This window comes from Gymnogyps californianus, chromosome 2 (assembly GCF_018139145.2).
Source record: "Gymnogyps californianus isolate 813 chromosome 2, ASM1813914v2, whole genome shotgun sequence".
Taxonomy (NCBI): domain Eukaryota; kingdom Metazoa; phylum Chordata; class Aves; order Accipitriformes; family Cathartidae; genus Gymnogyps; species Gymnogyps californianus.
The window spans coordinates 123832830-123847443 of NC_059472.1; positions in this window are offsets into that span (position 1 = coordinate 123832830).

Below are 14614 nucleotides of genomic sequence, written 5' to 3' on the forward strand. Positions count from 1 at the left end.
TCATCTTCAAGTATATAAAAGTTAGCTAATCTACTTTTTGGTGGCAGTCAAAGTAAATTTCATGTATGTATTCAGAGTGATATTAATAATAAAAATACGTAATTCACAAATGTAAAAAAAGAATAAGAATTTCACAGCTGTAGACTTCTGATAGTAAAAGATGTTCTGTACATCTCTTAATTGAAATGCTTGGAAGTTTTGTTGGAGGAGAGTTCTATCTTTTAAAGTTTCAAATATCTTTTTGTTCCAGGTGGTAAATGTTCCTTCATTTAGATATCTAGTCTTGCAAGAACTGTATACCAAGAAGGGAAAAAGACAAAAAGAGCAAACAAAACCTAGGAAGTCAAGACCTGATATTCAAGGTACAAATGTTCTTTGGTTTTTAAAGAAGAGTTTGAAAAAAGTTAGAATAAAAATCCATTCACTTTCTTTATAAGTAAAGGCACCCTTTTTTTTTCTTGTTCGTAGCTCTGAATCATTCACAAGTGAGTTTCAGAACCACTACAAATTCAGATTTTGGTATTTCAACAGGTGTTGTATATGCTGAAATACCTTCTAGATTTTTAAGATTTATCAGGACTACAAATATGTATTGGGTATTTCTTTCAGTTTGAAAGAGAATACCGAAGAAATTCTTCTCCCTGACTTTTTTAAGAAAGACTGACACCAGATTTAGCTATGATACGAGTAGTTCTAGACTTTATTCTACAGTAATTCATATTCAAGTTCCATTTTAGTTCAGATGTATTATTTCACTGCTTATTTTTCAAATGTGCATATTCATACACTTGCCCATAACATCATAAATATATTCTTTCTTATTCACACACTTGTGTATTAATACTATCAATATATTCCTTCTCAGCAGATGATGGCAAACATATCTTTCCTTTCCAAATTACTGTCTGCAAAAGATTTCTTTAATTATAACTTTTAAATAAGCTCTTGGTAATAACAATAACCAGCTGAATAAAGCATTCCTCTTCTTTAGCTTCGAAATTTTCTCTCAGCTGGCTTACATGTACCATATGAGTCAGATTTAAAAAAAAAAAAAAAAGATGTGCAAGTTCTTTGACTCAGGCTATACAGCATATGATTGAAGTAAAGAACATCATCTCCTTTGTTCACCAGGGGTTTTTATTATTACTATTTCTCTGGTCTTCTACTTTTCTGCTCCTCAAATAAGGCTAATTACAAAGGAAAAAAGTTGAAACTGGTGGAGAGAGATCCTTTAAAGCCATTCCTTTTGCAGAATGGAACAAAAGAAAGTACCAAGGGCATGGATAGGCCTTGAAAAAAAGAAAAGAGAAAAACCATCTAATGAGGATGTTGAGATAAGTGCTTGTGAAGAAAACTGGCAAAAAAGGGCTTTTAGTCTAAAATCCATAAATAAGTGGGCATTAGACGGGTACTAGAACATTTTTAACAAGAGAGGCCACCAAACTGTATCATCCTATGCAAGAGCTACAACCCTAAAAACTCTTCTTCTTAACAAGATAAGGGTTCTTCTCTTTGAAATATTAATTTGAAAAAGAAATACTTGAAAATTAAGGAGTATTATTCATGTCTGTGAATCCATTATAGAGGAAGACACCATCAAAGCTGCTTTAGATATAATTATGAATGCTGTAGACTTTCTAAAGGTCAAAGATCCTAAATAGTATGAAGAAATTGTTCACAGTATATGATGGTTCAGACAGGATTTGACCTCCAGTCTCTCTTTGGGTCTTCTAGGCTGTGCTAAAGAAGTACATGTACAGCGTCAACTAGAGAAGGGTTTAAGAATCAAATCATTTGCCCATCCTCCAAACCTATTTCTTAATACTCCTGGGTAATTGGGCACTCAGACGTGCTTGATATCCATAGATGTGCAGGTCAGGTGTTTGAGACTCAGTCTAATTACCAGAGAATGACTGCCAGCTAAGCATTGTCCATTTCAGCTCTCAGTAATGCTCTTGTAACACATAAAGGAGAAAAACAAATCTGAAAGGGAGAGAAGATAAAAGGACAGAGAAAAATAAACTGTAGGACCTGATCCAAAGACTGTAGAAGTTAATGGAAACTCCCATTAGCTTAGGTGAGGTTTAGATTAATCTCCGTTTTTAACAAGACTGGCAGTTCTTTATCCCATCATACATTAGATCTCCTTTCACCCATGTGTACCAGGAAGTTTGCATTTAGTACCAGTGATCTGATTTCTGAACATGTTCTAACAGATTTATGAATCAGTCAGGGAATTATTTACTTTAACTTTGTTTTTTCAGAAGTTTTTCTTAATATGAAATTTCAAGGGCTTTGAGAAAAGATTACAGTACAACAACAGTAGTCCCCAAAATATAGTAATAATAATAATAGCTTGTAAATCCCTCGGGCCATAACTGAAAATCTGAAGTTTTCACTGCCTGTGGTGCATTTTGATTATGAATAAGAAAAGTAATAAAATACTTAGTGCAGATTTATGAACAAAGTGTTTCCTAAACATATGGTACACTTTACACTGTTCCTTTCTTATTCACTTTTAGTGAAACTTCTGGCACATGTTCTGTGCCGCAGATGGACCAGCAAAATACACATGTATCTAGTGATCAGGTGTTTGAATTTGATTGCCAGCTAGCAGCTTTTGGTGTGATAGAGGATTCACCCACAGGTGTCCCACACACAGGAGAGTAATCTTTTGGCACTACCTTTTCACAGCAGGCTACCTGTGTGGCTGATAGCCATTGGCCCTTGTATGTCACTTGCTGCAGCGTTTCCCAAATTCTGCATCAATGATGAACAAATATGGCAGGATAATACCAAATGGTTTGATGTATCTCCTGCAATAATTCAGCTTTACTTATTATATTTTACAATTTGATTTACTGAATAGTGGAGCTGAATTAATATAAATGTTGGGTGGTTTTCTTTGTATCAATGATTTTCCTTGTATCAGGGTTTTTCCTTGTATCAAGGTTTTTCCTGAACCATCACTCATAAAACTGATGTTTTATGAGTTTTTGATAGCACAGATATTATGACAGATAATATCTTCTGCATAAAGATTAATAAACCAGCAACAACTGCAAAAGAAATGGTAAGAGTATTTTTGTGCTAGATTCGAGCTAGAGAGATTAATAATGTTCTTTACTAGTGAGACAGTCTTTTATTTTTCTTTATGTGGCACACTCAGTATCAGTGAAGCATCAGAAGTAATTCCATAATTAAATTCTGTTGATACTTGCTTTTAAAGCAAAATTATAATCCTTCTGTTTCACACATTAAAGATTGAGTTCAGTCTCTGAATAACACAGTAACTCTTCAGAGGACACTTGAATTTTCTTTATCACATTTTAAGAAAAATATTTACTGACTGTAGCAGAGAAAATATGTATAAATGCTCTCTTATTGCTATTTTGCACATTTTTCTCACATATCTTTTAGTTCAATTAGCTAAATAACCACAATTCCCACAAACCGCAGACTTCATAGACTCAAATAGTGTCTTAAACATAAGATGCTTTTGAAATATGAAAACTGTATATGCAGAGCTATTTCTCTTATTCCTTGTAACATACATGAGTTTGACCAAAGCTAGTCAATGGATCTACTGAGAGAGAAGAATTATTTGTGTTTTCCATGGGGGGGAAAAAAACCCCTCTCTTGGCTTTTTTTCATCAAGACGTTATAGAAGTTATGTAGTGAGATTGAATCCCACTTCAACGATCTATATGCATGTTGTGTTGTAGATAGTAGAAGCCCTACGTGAATGCTGGTTGTCTGAGACAAAAGGGAAAAATGTGGATTGAGTGGATAATGCTGACTGATGTTGAAGAATAATTAAATGGGGAGACTGTTAAATATTGTACCTCTATTAAATGTAATTGAATTAAGAAAGGGACAAAAAGGCGTGTTGATAATAAACTAAGTAATTTAGTTGCTCATTTATTTTCCTTTTATAATTTGTGTGGGCCCAATTTGGGGTTTTGTGCAAATTGTGTTAAATTTCTCTTTGGTTGAAATACAGTGTTTGTTGCTGTATTTCTTGACAAAAGGGATTACAGAAGGCTGGACTGAGGTCAGTTATTATTTTGGACCCTTTCTTCCTAAGGTAATGGAATAAAAAAAAAATTTATTCTTATCTTTCTGCCAGTACATATTGTTTTTCCTCAATAAGAATTTATTTTAGTATATTAGTAACGTGACTTCTCTGAAGTGTGGAAACGGAGCTGTGAGTTGTGCAATAAGGACATTCTGAAATACACATGTAGTCAATTACCTGAGCATTTCTCAGTCAACTTTAAATCGGCTTTTTGAGAAGTTGCGCCTACTGATAATTGTGATCTATCCACTGTGGTGTATGTTGTCTTACAGGTTTATATGTATTGCGTCATATCATGTTTCATTCACTTCCTTCATGCAAACAAATTACTAGTACCTGGTGTAAATCAGGATAACAGCACATGTCAAATATAGATAAAAACACACTGCGTTTTTGCTTAGATGACTGCTGTCATTAAAGGAGAGGCAGCAACTGGAATTGTATTATCTACTTAATATTCAAAACTATTCAGTTTATATGGAAAACTACTCAACTTACTTTCTGATGGCTTCCAATGTAAGTTAAAAAGGAAAAAATAATCTGTTAATTTTTTTTTTTTAATCTTATTTTCCTAGCCGTGATCACTTGGTAGTCTAAAAATAAACAAAACCAACTGACTGTGATGGCAATAGTAGTTTTCTTTCACTTTAGGCCTTATGTAAACTTTGGCAGGAATAATTGCACATAATTAATTACTAATCTCTAATTTGAAAAATGTGGGGCTTCTTCATATTCATATTTCCTTTCTTAAAAGTGCCAAACATAGCTATAGTCATCTCTACTTACCTCAGCAAAACTCTTCCCATGTGTATCTTAAGAGACTACTCTCAGCAGCCCTCCCCAGTTGCCTGCCTACCTCAGTAAAGCAGTGTCATCCATGGTTCAAATTGTTAGAACTCAGTGCCTATATTTCTTTGAAAGGACTTCTCCCTTGGGTTTCGTCTATATGCTCATTTGGAATTTCACCCAAATAAGGAAAAAAAGGACATTTTAAATTATGATTTATGTTTTTCTGTACAGAAGAGAAAGTAGGAGGAGATGGGATTGCATTTCATATGCTTTTGTTTATTAGCCTTTGTGAGTTTGATAATGGTGCCTTATTTTGGCCTCGTGAAATACCTCTTTTTAGGGTCTGTTGGTATGATTTTGTGCAAACTAATATAGAATCCTGAACAGCTTCATTAGGCTTTACCTTTCCTTGAATACATGTTGGAACACTGAACTTTTACTTTGGTATTCTGGGAAGCTGATACTTCCCTGACTTGGCTGTGTTGATTTCATTATATTTCAAATCTTTGGCACTCTGAGAAATTTGCTTCACCTGCACAATTTACACATTTTTTGTATGCTCAGGTGAAATGGTCTTTCAGTCTCTAGTTGAGGAAAAACAATGCCAAACCACCTCAGACTTTAAGACTCTAAGATTAGTAGGAGCGATTTCAGCAGAAAATACTGTCAAGCTTATGCACATTTGACTACTTTTTCCTAGATAAAGGCCCAGCTCAGTAAAATACATCACTTACTTAACTGGAAACTCTGCATGGCATCTATGTGCACAGTGAATGCACTGGATATCATAATTTAGTGAGCTAAAGGGTGCATAGGGAATATCTGAGAAAAAAAAAAACACTAACAAATTATGTTCAATAAATAACATACAAATATGAAATGAATTATTCTCAGCTCTGAACTTTTTGTAAGTGAAATGATCTGCTTGTGTTTCCAGTTGGATTATGAATATATCTTAGTGACAGTGTGATCCTACCCATTGCACATGACTTTTAGAAAACAGATTTTACTGCTTAGTGTGCCCAAAATCCATTATTTTGCCATAATATGCACTTTGCTTTATCTTACTGCTTGCTGAAGACAAACACTTCTGTGATGGTTGGAAAGCTTTCTGTTAACTCTTGTTTCCACATTGTTTAATACTGAAAAGGTGAAGACCAGAAAAACAAACTAATAAAAAGATACATTGAATTGGCTTTAAAGAAATATTTGGCTAGATGCAATAATAAATATATAGATAGAACATGGTGGCAGCAATCAGTGTATTTGTATGCTTGTCACACAGGGAAATTTCAAACTTGTGATATAGACCTCCATTCTCCCCTATATCTAAATGTCAGCTGGAGTTGGTGTAGAATGGTAGTACCTAGCATAAGCAGTTTTCTGTTCTAGTTTCTATGAGGAGGGAAAGCGAGGTCTGTGAAAGATCCTGCTTGTAAAGGAGCCCAGTTACTGTGCTGCCTTGTTGTGACACCTGCCCACGTCAGGACTGCTGGAACCTCTCTGACATCTTTCTCTGCTTAGAGTAAGTACGGGGCAGCTGGTTCAGGAAGCACCAGGGGATGTTCCCTACCACAGAGGGAATTTCCTACTATATACAGATTATGAGGCACAAAGTGGCCTTCTGTTATTAGACAATCCAGACGGAAGATAAGATAAATTATTAGAGAGTAAACATTTTATTATAAGGCAAGGGAAAATTTTCATTTTATTAACCATTCATATAAGGAAGCTGGACTATAAATTATCATCTTTATCCAGGTCAAAACCAGAGCAAGTTTTTCTAGTTCAAAGCAGAAAAATGGCTTTCTCTTAAAATGCCAAGTGATTGGTTCTGTAATTGGAAGTGGACTTCTGAAAACATAGTAGAACTTGTCAGATGTGTGTCTGCAGTGAAAAAACTGGTCACAGAAAATGAATAATTTCCCAAAATAGTTCACTTCTGGAAACAGATGTATCATCAGACATTAGTAGAATGGTGCGATTATCTCCTGTTTCACCCTAGGGGGAAAAAAAAGTTTTTTACAGTGCCGTTTTATAAACCTTATTATGTTAATTCTGTTAATAACCTTCTCCTGGAGAAGAATACATGCTGGGCTTGGGCTATCAGGAGGCTTTAAGCATCTAACTGATGATGCTATCTGAGAGTCTGAAATATCACTCCCAAAAACAATGTGAAAAAGAAACCCTTTGACTTATTCCATTCAGTAAGTAACACAGAGAGAATCAACAGTGAAACACTGAGACTCGAAACATTGAGCCTCAAAACATTGAGCATAATGATACATGTCACTGGATGTTTAGAGTATTGTCAGTTAAATGATTTATGAATTACTGTAAAGCATTAAGATATGTATTTTAATAGGGCACTCATTTGGGGAAAACAGTATTCATATAAAAAAGTAAATGCCAGGATGTGGTAGGTCTAATATTATGAATTTGTGTTAATTGAGTGAACATAGTCTTCTTAAGTGCAAGTTTGATGACAGACAAAATGAATTAAGACTCTTTTAGTTGCTACTTTAAATTGCTCCTTCTACCCCCTGCCCGTCTCCCCCAGTTAGCCACTGGCTGTGTTTTGGCTTTTACAATTCATGTGTGAACTGTAGAAAAATTACATGGACTATAATGCATTTTTAGTGGCAATTCTTATTGTGGAAAATGTGCAGGATATATGACATTAAAATGTTTGCTGAAGCGGTTGTTTAAACCAGGATGCCTAACTATTTCTTGAATGTGTTCACAAGGAAAAGTGGTGATATACAGTTAAATAAATGAGTGACAAAAGTGGCCTTGCTGGAAGCTTGGTTTGAGTCTTGGCTGTAACCCAGTAGATGGAACCCAGTCATGGAAATGAAAGAGAAGTTCTCTGAGAGTAAGAACTAGGCTACGCTTAGTACTGCATTTTGCACTGTCACGGTAAGTCAGATTGCAAGCTCACATATTTGATTCCAGATCCCGTAAGTACCCACTGTTGGCTCACATTCAGTCTCTTCTTTTGTGCAAAACAACTGGCTCCCAGACAAGAAAGCTTCAACTGGGATTGCGGAGCATATGTGATAGTTGCTCAGACCTTTGTGGTTCACTTAAAACTTGAAGAGGCAGTTCAGTAAATCTGTTGTAGGCCCTCTGAGGCCTATTGTGCAAGTCTCAGGAGTCTGTCTAGATCTAGACAAATGTAGAAGTGTCCTCCTTGCTGGGACTGTACCTAGACCTAGCAAGATTAGAGTAAAGAGCAGAGAAATGCTGGGTCCTGTAATTCCAGGGACGTCAGCTTCAAGGCAGGGGAGCCAAATCACCCTGATGCCTCTTATTCACATCCAGACTTCATCAGCTTTGTCATGCAGTTTGCTTGTGCAGGGAGTTCGGTCCTGACTGAGCAAATCAAGAACTGACGTGCCAGGGAGATTCTCTCAGAGTGTGCTGGGAGTTCATAAGACGTGTGAAATGCACAAGAATCACTTCATGTTTAATCCTGGAAAGGCCTCTCATTGCTGAGAGAGAAAGCAGATGAGCCCAACAAGCCTGTTAAAGTGAGTTGAATGCAACAGGCATCAGTTGTGAATGAATGTGGGATGACAATGTGGACACAATTGGCTTTAGCCATTTGGCTTTGGGAGCTTGAACCTGGCAACCAAAAGCACATAGACATGTCCATAAAATGCACGAAAAAGATGTGAGATTACTAGCCACCTTTTTCTTGGTGGTGCAACAGATTTACAATGGTATGTTGGAACAGATTCATTGTGTCCAGCCATAAAGAAAATCTAAGTATATTGTGTGTTACAGTTATAAAATTGTATTCAGAGATGAGTCTGCTTCATTCCAGTTTTTATTACTAAAATGATATAAATTGTATGGCCTATATAATATCATTAGCATCTATCTGGTAAGACACCTGCAGGTTTGATGATCACCCTTATCTAACGTAAGCAGAATTTTTAGACCTAAGTTTCACATTTTAGTTGATGTTAAAGGACTGCAATAAATACTGCTTTACCTGCATTCAGATTGATGGCTAAAATAGAAATAGGAAAGCAAAAATGAAGGAACAAAGCTAAAACTGAGAGTGGCAAAGCAAAACAAAGAGGAAGGCTGTGCAGCTCTCTTTCCACCAGTATTGCAAGGTTTTAGTCATCATTGTGGCTGAGTCTCTGCTGCTGAAAAAAGTTGATTGTGATGAGGTTTTCAGACCTAGGACTGCTTTACTTCTTTTAACTGATTATGCTGCTAAATCTGCAAATAATTATGTGAGTAAACATCATTTGTGGAAAAAAACTGTATCCGTGTACACATGCTGTTGGACCAAAGGTATCACATGGATAGCTACACAGCATTTGTACTAAGTGAAACAGAAACAAGGGCAACAGAAACTGTTTTCTGAATGGCATTTGGCTTGAAGACTCCAGGAGGCATAGATCTTAGGTGTAGCACTACATAATGAAAATGTATCTTCCAAGTATATAGTGGTGTATTTGTCTACAGATACAAAAAATATTTACAAAATTTATAGGATAGATTTTTTTAAATTGTTTAGCGCACAAGTTTACAAACATTATAGGGCCAAAAGTATATGTACATTTATATACTATGTAAGTTGCACTTGTAGTCAGTGAATCACCATGTAAATTAGGCCAACATATTTAGCTGAACTTTTGTGCTTATGTTTATACAACCAAAGGTTTGAAAATATCATCATCTTGGCATAGGAGATTTTCACTGACCATCCAAATATGGCTGCTTTGAAAATAGAATGATTGGCACCAACGTTACACAATACTGTAGGACAGAAAATGAAAGAAATGCCCTGTTCAATGGGTCTGAAGAACTTTCTCTTTTAAATTTTACCATGTATTAACTATGTATGACATTTCAGGGAGTAAGAGTTGTTTGTGGCCTGTGGCAATGAGTTAGTGAAATGAGACATTACTGAGACAGAAAATAAAAATGTGTCAGCATATCAAATTACACAGATATTGGTAGCCTAGATGTATTTGCTAGTTTGGAAAGCTATGTTTGATATTGTGAAATTAAAGCTCTGCACACTGGTTTTAGATAGCAGTACCACATTTCTTTAAAAATAACAATACTGAAGTAGCTGGGTGAAAAGAAATGGAATTCTCATCTTGCAGCATCACTGCAAAGAGAAACAATAAATAAAATATCTTCTCTTAACCTATTCTGCAGCTAATAAAAATGATGATAGAACTACTGAAATGCATTTCAAAACCAAAAAAAGCTTAGCAACCTCCTTCTCATTCAACAAAATAAGGAAAAAGCTTATTGAGGATTTATATGCTGTGTGTAAATATTTGATTTGTTTTTCCCCTTCTTTGGAAGAATATCTTTCTCTAGTAGTGCACTTAGCTACAAAATGCAAAAGGAATTTCTTCCCTCACATAGGGGAAGGAAGGATCCCTAACTTTATGTGGATTAGTTGTTGTTTTAATTTAATAATGCTCTATTTTACAGTATGTTGGCTGTTACATACTGTATTAGCTGTATTTTTACAGTATGTTTGGTTGTTCTTTTTATATCTTTTGATCCCATGGAAAGAGAAGCTGTCTTTCCCACAGCCAAAGACAAGCTGTTGAAATGGCTGCCAGCAGAACTGGGGTGTTAAAAAAAAAACCCCAAAACAAAAACCATCTTGCAAACTGGAAATGGTTGAGCCAGTGGGAAGTCTTTTAACATTCCTTCTACCCTACCCACTTGGGTGCCTGTCTCCCTCCTCCTGAAGTGTGAACTTCGTGAGTATTGAAACAGCCACTTTACCAATAGTATCTGAAGATGTCCTTCTTGCACCTCTGATATTTTAAGGACATAATATTTCCCCTCCTCTTTTATGTTGCTACGATCTCCATTGCCTTCTTTAGTGTAGGGGAATTTGGATGGGAATTTCTCAAAGTCTCAGGACTCACTGCTGCACAGTGCAAGATGATCCACCCTGTGTAAACCTCCTCATCTGTGCTGATAGGTGTTGTTGTTAGGGATTTGCAGTCCTGCAGCCCATCTCAAGGTTAAACCAGTTAGGTACATATGATGCTCAATGGATTTAACATTCCAGTTTATCAAAATGTAAAAGAAACAGCCTTTATCTTAGCAAGCAAAAATTTAAGGTGGGAATAGCAGTTCCTACAATACGTGCAAACTGTGGCTATCAGCTAGAACGTCAGTGTCCATCTGCATGCCTTACAGTGTTTTCTTTTCACCGCTGCCCCTGTTTGGAGTTCTCTGGTTTGTGCTGTCCATATTCAGTACTGCCAGAGCTTCCATATTCACTATTCTTATAGGAGGCTTTGAAATTTGTAGGAAAACACGAATAAATTTCATCCTTATTGACTTATTTTTTAGATTTTGTAGCATCTTCTAGGTCCTAGTTCTCATTTGTTTTTAAATGTAAATTTTAAAAAAAGCGTTTGCTGCAGATTTTAATTATTTTAACAGTTTCTGAAGTACTTCACATTTGTTTTGCAAAAGTAGTGTATATTGTACTGTGGTATTTAAAATGGTTCAGTACTGAGACCACATGCTTTACAGGAACTATGAATGCTTTTAATTTCAATGACTGATAGTACTTTACACTCAGCCAGCCTTTACAGAAGTTTCTCTGTTCTTATGTTCTACAATGCTAATGCACTTCCAGTCAATTGTATCTGTACTGAAGTATTCTGGTCTCTTCTTCATAGTTTTTACCATTGTATCCATGTGCCTTCCATCAGTGCGTTAAGCAGCGTGCAGATGACCAATGTCTGTCGTGTTTGTTCTTGGACTCCAAAGACGCAGCAGTGTGTTCAGTAAAGTGGCTTTATTTTGAAAAGGTTATATTAGGAAGCTCAGAAGTATATACTCTAACTTGAATAGGCAGACATGAGGTTTGTGATGATCTGTAGTTCCTCAAGAAGTGGTGAGATGAACAAACACTCCAGAATCTGCATCTTCTGTGCAGACAAGATTTTCCTGATTGTTGAAAGCTCCACTGAGCCAAGCAGAAGATTGTTGTCAATGATCATCTTCATCTGTGTGCATGAGGCCTTCTTTCGTATTGATACTCTTTGTGTCACCAAATGAATGCCCTAACTTTTGATATTCAGTGGCAAACCAGAACAAGGGGTGGAGGATAGGTTTGATGCAGCTGGTATACAGTTGCTGAGAAGACGCACTGCAGTGTTTTGTATTGGTTGTGTCATGCATGGTTTACAGTATCGCTCTAGCAGTCTAACAACCACATGACAGATGCAATTTTGGAGAGCAGATTGTGGTTTAGCAGGATGGAGAAGTCACCTAGCTGACTGAAGATATTGTTCAAAGAACTGCTATGCAAAAAGTTAGTGTTAGCTTGCTAAACTACATACCAAGCTTGTCAATTGCAGAATGCAAGTCATAAATTGTGTGGTTGTACAGATAGTGGTTTCTTTATGATAGAAATGTTTATAAAATGTTTCTCTAAAAAATAGATTAACTATAGAAGTATTCCACTTCGTCCTTAACTGAATGCCCCAGCTGAATGAGAGGAACTGTGCTAATGGAAGAAGTAGTAGTAAGAGCAGAAAACTGTGCAATAGCTATAAAATCTTAACAAAAGGATATTTTTTGAGAGAATTTCGGCACATGCTGAAATTAACTGACAGCAAATGGAATTTAGTAAAGTTACCACTGTTAAAAGTGAAAATGATGGTAAAACATGCTGTTGGTTCTTTAAAACAACAGCAAAACTCTCTGTTCCATCTTTAACCAATATAAAACAAAAGAAAATTTGAATAAAATATGGAAGGAAAAGTGACTACACTTTAGGCATTTATACTGCATTCATCTCTGTCATATGGAACTATTACTGTGTTCTCTATTACATATAATAAATTAAAAAATGGAGCCTGGTTTTGACAAAAGCTAGGAAAATATCTGTGAGGATTGTTTCTTGACAGTGAAAAAGGAAAAACAGCTCTTGCTTACTTAATCTTCCTAGTCCTTTCTGTCTACAAGGACATGCATTACTTCACTCTTGTTACCATGTCATCTTCCTCTTCAGTCCCTGTTAATGTCTTCTTCTGGTCTTATCCTGCTGTGACTGAGCATTACAAAGTTTTTCACGCCTCCATGCGTAAGTCCATCAACCAATTAGTTTTCAGAGCACATGATACATATAGATGGCATGGCAGTGGGTTCAGACCTAGGTCAGCATACTCCAAGCTTTCAGTCAATATGAAAAAGTATAGGTCTACATTATCAGTTGTATTGATTTAGAGAGTGGATTTTTCATTGTTGTTGCTTTTTCAAACTTACTTCCAGCTGTGATCACCGCTGTTATTCTGATTTTTGTCTCGACATTCACCACAGAATTTCTCACCATGACAAACACTGATTTTAAACAAGTACCTGACATGTATCAAAGTATGGGTCTCATATTGACTCTCTGTAGTTTTTTGTTTCACATCTTGGATACCTGTCTTTTAGAGCATTCCAGTAAGGTATCCAATTTTTACATCTAATCAGCTTCTGTTTTCTTCTGAAAAAGTTTGGAGGATTTATTGGTGAGGACTTCTGTAGTAAGTCTGCCTCAAAAATACGTCTTTCTTGTAAACTAATGTAGAACACAATGGGTAATGTATTTTTATTGAACTAAAGTGTCAGGTTTTCAAACTCCAAATTAAAATAATCAGGGATCAATTATTATTGATTGTGTTTAATGTAGATTGAAACAAATGTGAGTAAAACAGTGAGACATCCTGGATTAGAATGAACCCACCTTGGCATTTTGATGGAGGCAATGAATCATTGTACAAATATACTGAAGATTTGGGATCAAATGTATCTCAGCAGAAAAAAGGGAAGATGCTTTTCTGAAAAATATAGTGTCTATCTCTGCAACTTTAGGAGTTAGGAGAAAACTTTTCTGTTGGTTGCTTTGTCTTTTATTTTATAGTAGGGAGATTATACCTGCATAATCTCTTTAATTTTATTTAGTATGCTGATGCATAAATCTGTTTGGCTGTGATCTACTTCTGTCTTGTATTAACTTGATCTTTTTTTTCTTGTATAATTTCTGTTTTGTCATTATAACTAAAATGAGAAGTATGCCTAATAGTTTAAAACAAATACAGCTTTATATTATTGTGAAGTTTTGAGATTAAAACCGAGATGGTACTAACTATTGTTAAAGCAACACAAAACTGAAAGTAGCTCCATTCAGCTGCAGTCTGAATGGAAATGAAGAGAGGTGTCTGCAATTAGAAGGTACTGCTTAGGTGGGAACTACTGCTGCTTCATTCTCTTCCCTTTTATTTCTGCTTTCTCCATTCTTCTTCTGCTCTGAGGTAAATGAGATTACAAGGTCCCCTGTAATCAATAAAATTGTGATGATTTATATTAATTCTAAAAAAAAAAAATTTCCAGTAACTGGAATATACTAATATCAAAGCTACCCAGGGTCGGTAAAAATATTATATTTATTTATATTGTTGCTCTATTTTTATCCATATAATAATGAAGCTCTGATGATGAAATCCATGTCCCACTATCATTTATTTCAGTGGGGCTGGAAGTTTAGCTTAGATTTAGAAACTGTTTGGAAATCTGCTTTCTGGTCTCGGTTACATGTCTTTTTGTACAATCAGTCTATGGAGATCCGTATGATAAGTATTCTTGTGCTGAGACACAGTCCCTCTGAATTTAAATTAAAGACTACAAGGATCTCCTTGCAGATATTAGATAGTTTAATGGATCATGCGTATATGTTTAAAGGGTTAC